Consider the following 15,836-nt stretch of genomic DNA (forward strand, 5'->3'; position numbering starts at 1 on the left):
GATACAGTTCCGCACTGTCGCCTGATAAACAAAGTAAGAGCCTACGGAATATCAGACCAGCTGTGTGGCTGGATTGAAGAGTTTTTAGCAAACAGAACATAGCATGTTGTTCTCAATGGAGAGACGTCTACAGACGTTAAAGTAACCTCTGGCGTGCCACAGGGGAGTGTTATGGGACCATTGCTTTTCATATATATAAGTGACCTAGCAGATAGTGTCGGAAGTTCCATGGGATTTTCGCGGATGATGTTGTAGTATACAGAGAAGTTGCAGAATTAGAAAATTGCAGCGAAATGCAAGAAGATCTGCAGCGGATAGGCACTTGGTGCAGGGAGTGGCAACTGACCCTTAACAAAGACAAATGTAATGTATTGCGAATACATAGAAAGATGGATCCTTTATTGTATGATTATATGATAGCGGAACAAACACTGGTAGTAGTGACTTCTGTAAAATATCTGGGAGTATGCGTGCGGAACGATTTGAAGTGGAATGATAATATAAAATTAATTGTTGGTAAGGCGGGTGCCAGGTGGAAATTCATTGGGAGAGTGCTTAGAAAATGTAGTCCATCAACAAAGGAGGTGGCTTACAAAACACTCGTTCGACCTATACTTGAGTATTGCTCATCAGTGTGGGATCCGTACCAGATCGGGTTGACGGAGGAGGTAGAGAAGATCCAAAGAAGAGTGGCGCGTTTCGTCACAGGGTTATTTGGTAAGCGTGATAGCGTTACGGAGATGTTTAGCAAACTCAAATGGCAGGCTCTGCAAGAGAGGCGCTTTGCATCGCGGTGTAGCTTGCTGTCCATGTTTCGAGAGGGTGCGTTTCTGGATGAGGTATCGAATGTATTGCTTCCCCCTACTTATGCCTCCCGAGGAGATCACGAATGTAAAATTAGAGAGATTCGAGCGCGCACGGAGGCTTTCCGGCAGTCATTCTTCCCGCGAACCATACGCGACTGGAACAGGAAAGGGAGGTAATGACAGTGGCACGTAAAGTGCCCTCCGCCACACACCGTTGGGTAGCTTGCGGAGTATAAATGTAGATGTAGATGAGTGTTTAGTTCGGCAAACGCACTTTCCTGAATTTTCCGGGGAGTGTTACGATTTAGTTAGTGTAGAGTTATTCGGCAGCAAGAGTTCTCGTAGCAGGCCTGGGGCTGTTGGCTAGCTGGATGTGTGGTTAATGACCGAATCGGATTTTCCGAGCTTCAATTGAAGCCAATAAATTACATTTGATGGTGTGGAAATATGAGTGTGGTTTTTTGTGTAGCTTTTTCCCTACTGACTTTGAACTGTATTCCTGTTATGCTGTGTGGAGACAATCGGCGGAAGTTGTTAGGAGCCACTTACGAGGCAGAGTGTAAACGGTTAGTGGTGTACATATTCCAGTCCAGTGGTTGGATATCAGAATCTTCCTGAAAGTAGTTGGACTTAAGCAGGGCATTAATCATTGTCCTTGTAGTTAGGAGAAGTTTAACCCTTGCTCTAGGGTCAAATCGAGGCTGGCGACCCTTATTTAGACTGGTTTTACATGTGTAGCAATGCAGAGAATTAATCTGGGTCCAACAATAAACGTCTCCTATGAAATCCGCGGAGCAGTGCGTCGCGAAATTTGGCCTTCAAGCCGCACATCGCCAAAGAGTTCGTAGATTCTGGCCGTGGACGTGACTACGTTCTCGCCACTCTACGGTAGCTCCGACGCACTGAAGAAGGAACGTTTCATTGTGTGCGCTCTAACTTTTCCACTTGCAGTTGATATGCAGTCTAAAATACAATCGTAGCGATTGAAATAACAAGAAAAGTGAAAGACGTAAATGTTGTCATTAACTCTGTTAGCAGGAGGTTAAGGGGAAGGAGTGACCTTCTATAAGATCGTCTTTCACTGTGAGAGATAACGATGAACATTTGTTTAACTTAAACGTTTTTTCAAGAGAGTCATGGATCAAATTTGAAAAAGCCTGATTCAACACCTAAAATACGAGGGCTATTCGGAAAGCTAGTTCCGATCGATCGTGAAATGGTAACCACTGTGAAAACCAAAAATGTTTTATTTGCAATAGTCAGCTACACCTTACAGCTACTTCACTACACAGTCACCGCTCCGACTTAGACATTTCGTAGCGTTGTACCAACTTCCCTATACCCTCGTCATAGAAAGCAGCCGCCTGCAACTCCCGCATATTCTCTACACTCCTCTACAGCTCGTTGTCTGTATTACTCGTAAAATGTTGTCTTCATAGCCAGCGGTTCATGTGAGCATAGATGAAACTCAGGACGAACCAATTACGGGAAGTGTTGTGGCTGATCAGACACGTCCCACCGAAAATGCCGCAGGAGCATCTTCATTTCCCCTGCAGAGTGTAGCCGTGAATTATCACGAAGAACGAAATTCATGACAGTTATGCTACGTGGGCTGCACGACATGAGGAGAAATCTCTCACCAGGACCTCATATTTAGCAGAAGACATTATTTTATGGCTCAAATGGCTCTGAGCACTATGGGACAACATCTGAGGTCATCAGTCCCCTAGAACTTAGAACTACTTAAACCTAACTAACCTAAGGACATCACACACATCCATGCCCGAGGCAGGATTCGAACCTGCGACCGTAGCGTTCGCGCGGTTCCAGACTGAAGCGCCTAGAAACGCTCGGCCACTTCGGCCGGCCATTATTTTATGGCCATCTTTAGGTGCTCACTGTACGCTCAGAATTTGAAAGAGCGACGTGCCATCATCGACGGACATACTAGAGACACTATCTGACACAACTGTGCAAAACTTCATCGGATTTTCACAGTGGTTTCCATTTCGCGACCGATCGGAACTTATTTTACGAAGAGCCCTCGTATAAAATTCACGACTTCATGAAGGCATTTGAAATTATTTCAAAGGTCTAACATAATATTATCGCCGTGCCCATGGTAAGAGCAGATGTATTTAATTGTTAAATAAATACTTCACATCGAAGCGAAATGTCGCATTGAAAAGGATTGACAGGCGTTCTCGAACTTCTAAAAATGGCTCATACATCCAAAGTCTGACTGAGCTTAAGACTGACGTCTGGAAAATGTTGCGCTTAATCAACACTTTCTTACGATGTAGAAAGAAAGCTACGCATTAAAGGTAAACCCCTTTAGCAAAACAGGAGATTTCGATTTTTGGTGTACTTACGATACTGTAACGTCGAAAACGACAAATGGCGGAGTCCTTAAATGTGTCAATAGAGACACAATAAGACAAAAAGGTATATTTAGGGCATATCATGTAAAACGACTAATAAGGATTATTGCAGCTGATAACTAAAGGGAAGATTGAAGGCCAATTGGAAAAAATTGTACGTCTTAGCTGCGAAAATATTAGACAATGGACGGGTGTACATGATGTTTAATCGTTGATGAGTAGTGAGGGAAACAGAGGAGTGGTGGAAAATGTGATAGCAACACATCTAACAGTAAATAGGCGCTGGAAGATTAAGAAGAAGAAGAAGAAATAGATTTAATTTCCCCCTAAAAAGTAAAGTAAAGTCACCCCTAACCCGAAGATTCGTGTTGACAACGCAGTGTTTTACTAGACGTGTTCTTACTGGAAGTATTCCGTTACCCTCCTCTGATCATTGACTGACTTGCGCAGCCAGGTACAGTGGGACCAAAAGTTTGGCGCGGTCACGGAACATTTCTCCGCCTATTTCTTAATTCGATACATTACCCCCACAGTCAGCTGTTGGACCCACTGTTGATGAAACAGTGCCTCTGCGGCAGGCAGCCGTGGCCTCGCGGTGTCGAGAGCATTGACTCGCGCCCCCGCCTGCCCTTGGTCACGCAGTGGCCACCCGCGCCTCCGCACCTGCTCGCATTCAGCATTCTGCGGACCGCCGCCCCGGATTTTCTCCACCGGCTTAACTTCTGGACCTAATTGTTTTCGTGTCCCAACCGTTTTTACTCGCGGTGTATTCAATTCTCTCGCATAAAAGCGGAGGTACTTTTCTTTGCATCCGTCGGTGAAGCAACGACAGGGCAGGATTTCTTATACCGTGAACGTGGCATTTCACGAGCTCGAACATCCATCGACGTGTAGTTCATTGCGCTGCTGTTAGAGCTTGACGAGGTTTGAAGAGCGGGCAAATTCTAATGTCGTTTTTATTTTATCTATTAGAAATAACTGGTAAAAGTCTACGATTGTAAAAAGAATGGTTCTGCTTGTAATGAAATAACTTTTGCTTCTGCCAATCACAAGCTGTTTTTATTTCTTTCTTGCACGATGCATTTCAGGAAAACGCACTTTAAAAGGGGAGTTATTCTAGAAACGCGTCGTGTAAAAAATAAAAGAAAATCCTGACTGCGAACAGCAAGGGTTACTTTACAGCAAACGCACACCATATACTAGTATTTATTTCCTTATTAACCAGTTTACAGCTTATTAGGTCATTATCAGTTAAAAGCTGACTAATGTTATCAGTGGATCGGCTCTGCTCTTAAAGTAAACTAAGCTTCGAACACCAGGAACATTACAAAGAGCACAGAACCCTTGGTTATAACGAGGGCATGAAACATTATATTTCGCTTGCATAACAGCCTCTTTGCGGTCGTTAGTCAACTCGTAATTGGTATGTCATTTACCAATAAGTTAGAATTTGAGTGACTTGTAATGCATTCACGTGTAGTGTGAAGGTTTCCAGATATGGCTGCTGGTGAGGTGCCTATCCATGTATCTTCCCAGCTATGTACCAGCTGCGCTGCGTCACCGAGGACTGGGCATTGGACTCTACCCTGGTTCATCTCCTTGTTCCTAAAATGAAAGAAAAGGCTCCCCTTCCCCTCCCTCCATTCATGTTAGAGTCGTAAGATGTAATTATGACAGGCCGCCCGCGGTGGTCTAGCGGTTCTAGGCGCGCAGTCCGGAACCGCGCGACTGCTACGGTCGCAGGTTCGAATCCTGCCTCGGGCATGGATGTGTGTGATGTCCTTAGGTTAGTTAGGTTTAAGTAGTTTTAAGTTCTAGGGGACTGATGACCACAGATGTTAAGTCCCATAGTGCTCAGAGCCATTTTTTTGTAATTATGACATGAAAATGAAGTGGAGAATGGCAGCAAAATTAGCCATGCGAATGGGTGATACATGGATTTCTAGAAGTAAGGAAGACCCCAGATGATGACCTAATGGAAGATGGGTAGAGGACATCAAAAAACATCCCGGAGCAACTTGAATAGCTGAGGGTCGTAATGCATGGACGAGTATTAATGTCAAATGGCTGGTGGTGATAATGAATTGATGATAGCTTAAAAAGCCGGAAACTGTTTTGTAGCCAAACAGATAGGTGTGAAAAAATCGCAGTTAGCGTGCGTTTCAACCTTGTATATGGATTTTGTATGCTACGAAAGGACGGAACACCCCGAACATCTTATTAACATATATGAAAACGTTCTACAGGAAACTATTTGGACTGAAAGACAGTTTGGAAAATCTAATTGAGTCACAATAGACAGTCCTGCGTCATAATCAACACAGAACAGAAAAACAGCCAGCTCGAGCAAACCACGGAGGAAAATAATTACAATTCAGCTTCGTTGTGATCACGTTGTTTAGTTCCTTAATTGAGAGCGCCAAATTCCTTCAATTTTATCTCCCTTCGTTAGCGCAAATCCCATCCTGCGTTGTCCACTGTTCTCGTAATTTGGCAGATATATTTTTCTTTGCGGTCGGTTACCCTTTCTATGGCCACAGTCTTCAGTTATCCTACGGGAAGGAAGTCGTGTTCCCCATCTGTCTATGAAACTTTATTCTGTAAGTTTCCGTATTTTAACTGTTAGTATATCGCATTTTTCAAATCGTAAATTTGTACCAGCCAAGCACTTGCCTAATCAATTGTGGGAAACCACCTTAAAGCCATAATCAGGCTTAATGGTGTATCGGAGCAACCATCGTTAATTAGCCACTGATCTGTCTCATCCCCGCGGTACGCAAGCAAGCACACTGCAGGACGAGCTATAAAAGTATATCGAATTTCCTCGCTCTATATTTCTCCATAATTATCCGTTCTTGCGTTTACTATTACGTTCAACATTTCCTATTTTAGTAAATCTTTTGCACATAACTGAAACCACAAATTCGGTCAAAAGTATTCACCAGAAGAACACTGCAGCTCCCATAACGCGACTTTCCCCAGGAACTTCGCTCAGGGGAAGAGCAGTCAAAGTAAGCGAACATGTGTCTCGGCTATCCGTAGATATTCGAGCGGTTTTGAGAAAACGGCCGTCAAAGTTTTCGACTTATTTAGACCCTCTTAGGGCGCGACAGACACAGCCCAACTGGTGGCACAGTGGGTAGCGTCTCACTTTTGCGTCCCATGTTCGAAACACCATTATTTTTTTAATTCATTTTATGTTGTTTTATCTGTTTCATCTATCTACCCATGTCGGTAGAAGGTTACTACACGAATGTTTCTTATGAAGTAAGGGGATAGTGATTGTAAAATTTCAACTCGGGTTGTCAATAAGTGTCATACATTTATTTTATAATATTTTTTATATGTGTGTATACCTGTATGGTATTTTCAGGAGTTACGATCTTTTTAAGTTCTCATATTCTTATATCAGTTCTTAATTCTTATATTTTATCTTTATGTTTATTCTTCAGGAAAAATCATGCATCCTCTTGGATGATACTGATCTTAGAAACAATCGAAACCCAAAAGTTCCGAACACCACAACCATCGAGAGAAAGGAGATTTGCCACAGCAAAATTTCTTCGAATGAACCTCACTTTGGAAAGAAACGTCTTTAAATTTGCTGAAAATTCCACACATTGGCAATAATTTCGTGGCAAACCACGCATAACGAATCACTTTTCTAAAAACTGGCGCTTGTGACTGGCTATTGATCAAGATAGGCTGCAGACATTTCACCGAAAACAACTGCAAATAATTTTTCCATTCGTTTATTTTTTTTAAATTCATTCACCAAACTTACAATTAGTACATGAATAAGATCAACGTATTTCCAACATACACTGGAAAACATTCGTGTAGTAATATTCTACAGACATGGGTAGATAAATGAAAAACAAAATTAAAAATCATAATCAGGTTTCGAATATGGTACGCGCGTGTGCGAGGACGGGACGCTAGCCACTGCGCCATGGCCTCGAGTGGAAAGTTTACTCGCTAAAAGGCACATAAAGTGCCTTGAAACTTTGGCTGTCGTTTTCTCAGAAACGGTAGAGTATTTACGGATAAGCCGAGATACGTTTTCGCGTATCATGACTCGTCTTCCACTGTGTGAAATATCAGGGAAATCTGGTTATGGCACTTGCCGTGTTGTCCTCGTGAGTTTTCGTAGCTCCGCATTAAACCTGGCCATGTACTGGGAACTCACCTCGCTAGGTATTGTCGACTGAATGCAAGCAAGTGATATGGAAATTAACAAAGTAATTTTTCACGCGAACTTGCCGTTCTTGTTGTGCGACGTTTGTACGCTCGACGGCAGGCGACAGGTGGTCTCCAAGGTTGACGTAGCATAGCTTGCGTTGGCCAATACATTTACTAAAAAAGAAGAACGAATTTAAAAAAAGCTTTTGGAATAGTAAATGAATGTAACCCTGTTATCAAGGATTTCTGCTCCATGACTGGAAGCTCGGAAAAACCACGGAGGAAAATAATTAATAAAAAACATTAGCGAATGATTCTTTCTAGGCAAGCAATCAGAGCCTGTCCTTCACCGCTATCGAGTAAGCATCTGGTCAATGCGATGGCGACAACGCCCAGGTCTATGTATTCCTTCCTTCCCCACAACATTTGCTGGAAGGTGGTCTGGTGAGGGAATGGGTGGAAGGAGGGGAATCGTGGCTGCCAGCTGCCGTGGTTAAACGACGGTGGACCGGGTTCTCCGAGTAATCAGACGTAGTTAACAAGTGATACTATCAACGATTCTCACTTCATATCATTACACAAGCGCATGCAGTGTTAAACTGCCTGCCAAATAAAACTGTGTGCCCGACCGGATCACGTACACGGGCCGTGCCATTACTAAGCAAACGACCCTACGAAGTATAAAACTCATTCACGTGCAGAAATTCCATCTTTGAGCAGCATTATCTTCTCTGATATGAAAGGCGCAAGCGAGCAAATACATCAAGAACAGCTAAGATCAAAGAAGCATTTAACAAGAAAGGAACCCTCTTAACATCCAAATCGACATCTACAGTAGTAACGAGACAGTTTCACAAATTCTTTTGTGTGAAGCGTAACAAGCTAATGTTCAGAAACATTTCTCATGAAATAACTAAACGGAAAGCTTTAGGAGTGTGGTACTGGCGGCGAGCATTAGATATACGACGGGCCGGCGGAGAGACAAAGAAGGTTTGAAAAGAACAAAGGAGGTTTTCATAAAGAATAAAGAAAAGAAAAAGTTGGTCATTTTCTGCTCCACTCCAAATGGTGGCTATTGAGGGTAACGTTGAAGAAACCAGAGCAAGAAAAAGATCCTGAGAACAATATATGATTTCATAACGGAAAGAAGACCGTAACATCAAATAAAGAAAATGGTATTGCAAAGGAAGCATCTAGGCAGAGGTCATCGTGCTATAAGAAGAAAAAGATGAAGAAGAAACTCTTGCCAATATAAATATCCACACGATTCAAAATCTGTATTAACAGCCCCATTCTGCCATTACTTATCTCATATACTCCACCAAAGCAGACAATATGCTACAGAGTGAACGATACATTCTTCATGTACTGTTCTCAAACGTATCGCTGTGTGGAATGGGAACGGTGTAGTTAATAGCAGATTAACCCATAGTTTATTTTGTTTTGTTGTCAACTTAACTTCGTAATTCACGTTTAAAAACACCATTGCGAACTTAACTAGTCTTTTGCAGGTTGTGCTGAAAGCGGTGTGTTGTTTACCGAAGCTCCTGTGTATGTTGAATTAGAAAAACAACATTTGTTCCCACGAGCTTCGAAATCCTTTCAGCAAGCTTGTATGACCATTTTGAACGTGAACTGTGAAGTGAAACTAACATAAAAAACAGAAAATAACTGTCTACTTACTTAGCCGGCTCTGAGCACTATGGGACCTAACATCTATGGTCATCAGTCCCCTAGAACGTCTTAAACCTAACTAACCTAAGGACATCACACAACACCCAGTCATCACGAGGCAGAGAAAATCCCTGACCCCGCCGGGAATCGAACCCGGGCGCGGGAAGCGAGAACGCTACCGCACGAGCTGCGGACTACTTACTTGCTATAGTTGTAGTTCATCATATTTTTAAATACCCGTATCTCGCAAACCACTCACTTACAATTGACCATACGTTTGCATGATAAATATTGAAGTCAATGTCTGCTATTTTTAGCATTACGAGTCAGACAAAGGCTGACTTAAATGCTAGCTAACGTCCGTTAATAACCGACTGAGGTGTAGAAAAAAGATAGCACACAAATGAATCAAACCTTGGACAACAGACACTTTATATAAAGTCTCTGGGTGCAACAATGGGCAAGAAGTGTCATAATCGAAAGTTAATTACTTAATAAATTAAGTATATCTGTAGTTCGACACATAGCGTTAGTCAAAGTTTTGGAAGACTTCTCTATATGGCGCTGCCAAAGATTCCGCAGTCTTTGTAATATCCTTACTGTTAAAGGCATGATTCACTTGCAAATTACAGTTTCGTCTGGTATACATTATAAAATGATAATCGTATCATAGATACAGAAGTGAAAATATGTAGCACACAACACCTTATCTTATTCATCACGTATCACAATTGTAAACGAACGAGTAAGAGTACAAAATAATTTTTCCTTAATAGAGCACATAGCCAGCGGACGCATTTTCCAATAGTTTTCACATTAGACAATATCATCCCCAAGAGAGACTGTAAGAGCTTTAACTTCTTACTAACTCGATTTGATAGCGGTTTCTTACCCTTGCTGGCACGCTAATAAATCATTCACGGCAGGTGGACCGTGTGCCTAAACATGCGGAAGGCAGATTACAATTAAAGTGTGTTGGCCTACACAATTTGGAGAGAGTGAGGACGTCACACGGACGCAGTTCGTTAAGTCATTCACCACTGCGCTAAATCAGGATGCAGCTACAGCCACATCGCTTTCGTACGACATTTGCAGCCGAGCGAGGTGGCGCAGTGGCTAGCACACTGGAATCGTATTCTGGACGACGGTTAGAACCCATGGGCGGCCATCCTGATTTATTTTCCGTGATTTCCCTAAATCGCTTTAGACACATGCCGAGATGGTTCCTTTGAAAGGGCACGGCCGACTTCCTTCCCTATCCTTCCCTAACCCGATGGGACCGATGACCTCTCACCTCCAATTTCGCTGCTCTGCACAGGTGGACGACGTACCAAATAACATTCCAAAAATTACGAATGTACTTGCGTATGTTCTAAAAGTGCATCATCCAAATACTCAATTAAATTTTACACAGTTCTATCCACATCGATTTACCAGTGGGTGTAGTATACTATTGCCAGACCATGATTGTGCTCTCTCTCATTCTGCCCCAACGCGATTGAATTCAGGTTTGTTTGTCTGATCGCATATTCTGCTCCTATAGTCATTCACTTTCTGTTCGCCATATATTATTAGGATGCACTTCTGTAACAAACGGTTTTACCCTATAAAACCTGATTAAAACTGTTCGGTGCTTGTATGCTGCGGTCGTCCATTCGCACGACATGAAGCGAAGTTACTCTGACCCAGACTGCTGGCACACAGTCAGCAACAAACCTAAAAGCCAGGCGACAATGACCAGCTGAACTCGACAGTCTGGCGCCTAATCTGGGAATTCCCTAAGATAAGGCCACGACGAAACAACAATATGCTTACAAGACGACCGAAAGAAATATCTGTGTCAGTGCCGTACATAGGATCTATAGACCCTTCGGCTGGACCTGTGGTGTACGTCATAGGAGAGGAAATTTTATGATAATTAACTAACACAAATATCAGTTTAGAGTAACTGTCGAGTTAAAAGCCTGTAACACGTCATTTAAGATTTATTCTTTCATTGTAAAAAATTTTACTATACAATTTATGGTTTAATCCACTGATGGAATTAAAAAGTGAATAGAACTAAAGTCATTAAGGTGTTCAAAAGGGTTTATTAACATTGCTATGTACAGTATTATGGTAATAGTACAATTACTGTGGCAAAATATTTTTAGTAAAAATACATTCATTAAAAAAACGAATTTTTATTTGACTTTTTAATTCAGCGCTTAAACACTCACGGTGGTCGTGTGAGCTTCCTGCGACGTCACATGCCAGTAAGCTGTCTGTTAGGCAAAACGTCTTGTGTGTTTCTGCAATATCTCGTTAACGAATAAAAACTCTTTCCCCAGCTTCAAGAGCTCAAGAATCCGTGTATGGCGATTGAGAGTTAAACATGTTATAAATTTTACTTTGAATGAAATGAGGTATGGAAGAAATCGACTTTCAACGAAATCAAACTGGCATAATCTTGTTAATCTTTATTTTTTTCTTTGACAATTTTTCTAGATGAAGTGCCACACGTTTGACGTAGTGCTAATGGAAATTTGACGCGAGTGACCACGGGGTTTGAGGGGTGAATGCTGACGTCATTCATACAAGCTGCCCACTGGAGAATTCAGCCAAAATACCACATACAAATAATTATTTCTTCGTGTTTCGTGAATATAACAGGTCGCGCATCATAGTATCAAATAGAAGACATTATTTTCTAATGAATGTTTGTTACACTGCAGCCCACATAGCCTGCGCTTAAATGCGGTCCTGGTATATGCCCTGCACAAATGGAATCATAATGCGAATCATTGTCTTCAGATACTAGTACCCAACAAATGGTTCATTCCCGATTGCTGTAAATCTTCACCCACACCCTGTAGTCACGTGCGTAGTGGGGAGGAGGCTAAAGGAGGGGAGGTGGCTGCTGAACCCTCTTTGCATCTCGAGGCAGCTGCAGTTCAAGGGGGTGTTCTGTTCTAATAGGGTTTGCAACACAAATGTCTCCGGAGGATGCTGCATCCTCATTCGGGGTGTTGTTAACTTTACGACGTCCAGCTAACTACGCGCTGCTGCTAACGGTGAAGGCCAAAGGGCTGCAAACTCCCGTTGGGAGAGGGTGAGTAAACCTTCGCAATTATTTCACTTTGAGCAAGATGGTCGGGGGCTCTACCGCGTAACGATCCCGCAAACTTCGAACAATGTCGCGTCTTCCAAGGCACCCACATAATATCTCTGAAGCTATAGAATTATTTGGCTAGAAATTCACTCGCATCGTGAGAATAGCGTCTACACGAGTGTAGTTCCTCCCTCCCTCGCACGCTATAGAATGCAGACAGCTGTTTCAAAAACAACTATCGTTAAAAGAACTTGAAGTTTGCCAAAGTAGCACAGGGAGGCCACATACGTCTTTCTATGAGTATTTGAGATAAGAAGTTTAATAAAAATTAAACGATGTACAAGTTCTTCAGGAAACCTGTTTCATTTCTGCCGCAAACGCTCTTACTTTTAATTGCATTAATACTTTAGGTAAATCTGCACTGTTGCTACTTAACGCCAGAGAAGAAGACCGGGCTTCGGACAGCTACATGACACTACGGAGAGGGAACACTGTAGTGTTCGGCGTTTGGCTCTGGCGCATCGTGCTGCATCTGCAGCAGCAAATTGAACAGCAGTTGGCACAACGAACTGTTACAAATCGGTTATTTCTAGGCAACTCCGACCCAGACGCCCAGTAACGTGCATTCCACTGACCCGAAACTACCGCCGTTTGCAACTGTAGTGATGTAAAGAGAGAGGTCACAGGAGAGCAGGGTGGAAGTATGTGGTTTTTCCTGATGAAAGCTGGTTCTGCTTCGGTGGCAAAGATGGTCGTCTGTTGGTTTGGAGGAGGACAGCTGAGGGCCTAAAACCAACCTGTCTGCGTGCTAGACACACTGGACATACACCTGGTGTTGTCTGGGGTGCGATTTTGTATGACAGCAGGAACAATCTCTTGGTTATCCCAACCATGTGTATGTATGTGTGTGAAATCTTATGGGACTCAACTGCTAAGGTCATCAGTCCCTAAGCTTACACATTACTTAACCTAAATTATCCTAAGGACAAGTACACACACCCATGCACGAGGGAGGACTCGAACCTCCGCTGGGACCAGCCGCCCTATCGCAACCACCCTGACTGCTAATTTGTACGTAAATCTGTTGATTCAATGTTTTGTGCTGCCATTCATGAACAGCATTTAAGGGCGTGTTTTACAACAGGATAATGCTCGCCCACATACCGCTGTTGTAGCCCAACATGCTCTACAGAGTGTCGACACGTTGCCTTGGCCCGGTCCATCACCGGACCTGCCTCCAATTGCGCACTCATCCAACGGCAACTCCACCGTCATCCACAAACAGCTTTAACCGGCCCTGTATTGACCGACCAAGTGCAACAATGGGACTCCAAGCCACAGACTGACATTCGGCAGCTGAAAACCACAACGCGTACGAGTTTGCATACTTACATTCAACATTCTGGCGGTTACACAGGTGGTTAATGTACCAGCATTTCACATTTGTAATGGCTTATATCACGCTTACATTAACCTGTGATCTTGCAATGTTAATCACTTACATATGTTACCTAGACAAATGTATTCCCGAAATATCACTACTCTGCATTAATTACTTTTTGGTGTTTGACAGTTTTTTTTTCATCAGAGTACGTCGAAATTTCTGATTATTTTAAGTTGAGGAAGCGGTTGTTGGTTCAAATGGCTCTGAGCGCTATGGGACTCAAAATCTGAGGTCATCAGTCCTCTAGACTTAGAACTACTTAAAGCTAAGGACATCACACACATCCCTGCCCGAGGCAGGAATCGAACCTGCCACCGTAGCAGCAGCGCAGTTCCGGACTGGAGCGCCTAGAACCGCTCTGCCACCGCGGCCGGCAAAGCGGTTGTAATATCAAGTTTGGAACCTCGTATTTAGCAGTATGTGTGAGACACAGCAGATCACCCTACCTTCATCCTTTTTGTCGTACTTCAGTTAGGGCACAGAGAATTTCTTGTGTAATAAGATTAGTGATGCTGGGTTCATGTATTCCGCTTTAATTCAGTTTTTAGCTTCAGATTTTTTCCCGGTGTTCTGCTTTTCCGCATAGGACAGCTTGGATCGAATGTATATGAATGTGTGTGTCCGTTCTACTTTTGCGAAGGGAGGAGTACTGTTGTTTAACGTGTCGTCGCCGAATAATTCGTTAGAGACGGACCGCAAGCACGGGTTGGTGCAGTTTATAGAAGGAAATCGGTCGCGTTCTTTTCAAGGAAACCATCCAAAAGCATTAGCCTGAAGCGCGTTTCCTCGCGGTATCATTTAGTCGGCGCGAGAGAGTTACGGAGATCCTCGACGATCTCCAATGGGGGACGCTACGAGAGAAGTGTTGCGCTTCACAGAGAAGTTTACTGTTGAAAGTACGAGAGAAATCGTTTGGGGAAGAGTGGGCAACATATTATTTCCTCCTACGTACATCTCGGGAAATGGCCGCAACGAGAAAATCCGAGAAAGTAGAGTTAATGCGGAAGCTTAACGACATTCTTCCCACTCGCCATTCGCGAATGGAACAGGAAAGCATGAATAAGATATTAGTACCCTCTGCCACACACTGTGAAGTGGCTTGCGGCGTTTATATGTGGATTTGGATTTAGGGAAACATAAATCTGGACAGCAGTAGCGGTATTTTAACACGAGTCCTCTTGAATGCGAGCACTGAACCATCTCCCCAAGTTTTGCTTTCCGCTTTCTTCGTCGCCTGTTATCCCCGCGACCACCGCTGTCAGCAATCGTGTACAGTGACTACATTACTGCCAAGTCTTTCTGCTATATCGCAGAAGGAACTTAGTTTCTTGTAGCTGTATTACACGATCTCGTCCAAAGTCAATAAGGTGTTGATAATAGCGTCTTTTTTAGCCTTCAAGGCATTCTTGACTAACATCAACTCACCACGTCCAATCTCAAAGGTCAGTAATCCCACTGAGCCTGTTCAGCCACCGTTCTGTTTGCAAGGTGGAGAGCTTTAGTGCGCCTCGCCAATAATTGGAGGTCGGTAGCTTGCAGCGGCCGGTGACAAGTGGTAGCTGGCTGTGATCAGCGCTCCGGCGCTTTCTTTTTTCCTTCCTGTCCCGTCGTGTTCTCTTTCAAGGTGCGCAGCTGATCAGCGATCACAAGGCCGAGCTGCCCGTGCCGCGGCGAACTGGTTAATTAGGGAGCCCCACCGCGTTACATGGAGTGCCTTCCGCGGCCCTCCGACAGTGTCTGCGCTGCTCCTTACCCGATACACTTTATAAATTAACACAGTCTGGCTCGCTGCTCAGGTGCCAAACCACGGACCCAATGGTCTCGGGCTCGATCCCAGATCACTCCGACGATTTTTATATGTTTTTATGTGGCTGTCGAAGTAAAGTTTGAGTAAGCCCGTTGAAACGCTGTAGGAAGGAAAAGGCATCCCACCTCCTGTAGAGTCCTGTTTACTAGCGGACTGTGCTGTTCAAACTACCTTTCGGGTTGAAGACAGCTTTCCCTTTACAAACTACGCTCAGCAGACGCACCGGTACAGAAACAATTCAGGCTGTGCTGTTCGCTCGCTGTTTCCGAGTTTCAAAGTAGCATCAGACTAGTGGAAGTGGGGGATTTCTCGTTCAAAATGATTTCACTGTAGACGTGAAAATCGGTGTGGAGGGGTTGAGGAATCATACAAAAATACGAATGAAGTAATTTACAGAATTTCAGTGTTCTGCTTGCGACTAGAAAGTCGGACCTGCAGACACATGTATGCC

At 43.5% G+C, this 15,836-nt stretch overlaps 1 protein-coding gene across 1 annotated transcript in view; it reads left to right on the plus strand.

The window, feature by feature from the left end:
- LOC126249590 (facilitated trehalose transporter Tret1-like) overlaps positions 1-15,836 on the plus strand; it is a 288,234-nt gene that overhangs the window by 166,542 nt on the left and 105,856 nt on the right. The window lies entirely within an intron of this gene.

Source organism: Schistocerca nitens, chromosome 3 (assembly GCF_023898315.1).
Source record: "Schistocerca nitens isolate TAMUIC-IGC-003100 chromosome 3, iqSchNite1.1, whole genome shotgun sequence".
Classification (NCBI taxonomy): Eukaryota; Metazoa; Arthropoda; class Insecta; order Orthoptera; family Acrididae; genus Schistocerca; species Schistocerca nitens.